Below are 1,506 nucleotides of genomic sequence, written 5' to 3'. Positions count from 1 at the left end.
GATAAAATAAGTAATGAATTTATTTATTTTACGTTTTTGAGAAAGGGCTGAAAGAAGAAATCCTGTGTGGCAGCACTTTATACAGCCTCTTCAGACAAGGCTTAGTTAATAAATGTTTTTTTTAGTTTGTTTTGTTTTAAATTAAGACTTGTGTAACATTTGTTATCATTCTTATTTTTATCATGTTAATGGAGGGAGGAAGAAAAAGTAGTATCGGCTTCAAGAATTGGCCAAAAAATATTGGCTGCAGTGTTGTTTTAGTCACTCTGTATTTACGGTATTTTTTTTTTTTTTAGTTTTTCAAAATACTGTGTGTTAGATGAGTTTTAATGGTGCAACTTCAAACTAACATGTAATATACTTTTATGCTATTTTTAGGCATCTACCTCATCTGGAGAGCCCATGTAGATTATTCTTTCCCAAGTTCAAGAAGGGAGAAGGCACAGCAAAGCCTATCAGATCTCCTGAAACCCTAAGTAAGTCTTACCACATYAGTCACTTTTAGTATGCCAACTTGATTTCAATAAATCAAAATCATTCATACTTAAATTATATCTCCCTTATTCAAAGTCGTGTCACAAGGGCATGTGATATGTGAAAGTGTTGAATGAGAAACTTTTCCTCACAATGTTAAACAACAATTACAAAAATAAGTGACACTTTATTGTTTCTACTATGCAAAGACTGTGTACATTTTAATTGTTGTTGATGTTTTCCAGRCWGCGCTGTGGATTCATCTCCAGTTGTCCCAGACAAGGCCAGCAACTCCACACCACCTCCTGATGCACACGTCTTCACTCCACGCTCTGATGCCACATCTTCACACCACCCTCTGCACCACATCTGAACTCAGTCCACACCCAGTGGGAGGACCCTTCACAACAGGATCACACATATTTCCACACAACTCACAGAAAGGACGTGCAGAACAAGATGACTCAGTGTGATGAGGTTGCATATTTGTGACCTATCATATCAAAATGAGGATTAAGTCGAATTTGGTCAAAATGACCTAATTGCATTTTCAGATTCTTGGCTTTAAATGCTACATTTTGATACCTGGATCATTCTGACATCATAATTAAATCCATATATATGACTTAATTTTTCTTGTTGGTTACAATGATACATGCATATTTGGTCTGAATCCTAATTTGATGTCATTTTAATGAGGAATTTTTGATGTCCTTTTAAAGAAGAAACCTCAAATTTTATTTGAATATTGAGATTTCCCAGCTAAAAAAAACAACACTTTGCTAGCTCACAGGGAAAATCTTAAAAATTTAAGGTGTTTTTCCTCAAAATCAGTTTTTTTGTTACTACTGTTCAAAATAGTGCTTCAAAATTTTGTTTTATTTTTTATATTTCAGACAGTTCATTCAACTGATACACTAATAAGGCTTTTAATCATTATATTTTGACAAAGTGCAATTTTTTAAACATAGTCAAAACACTATTTGCCTATTTCTCCATACATCACTTTTGGACTTAATCCTCGTTTCGATG

Source organism: Austrofundulus limnaeus, unplaced genomic scaffold, assembly GCF_001266775.1.
Source record: "Austrofundulus limnaeus strain Quisiro unplaced genomic scaffold, Austrofundulus_limnaeus-1.0 Scaffold155, whole genome shotgun sequence".
NCBI lineage: Eukaryota > Metazoa > Chordata > Actinopteri > Cyprinodontiformes > Rivulidae > Austrofundulus > Austrofundulus limnaeus.
This window is presented reverse-complemented; position numbering follows the sequence as displayed.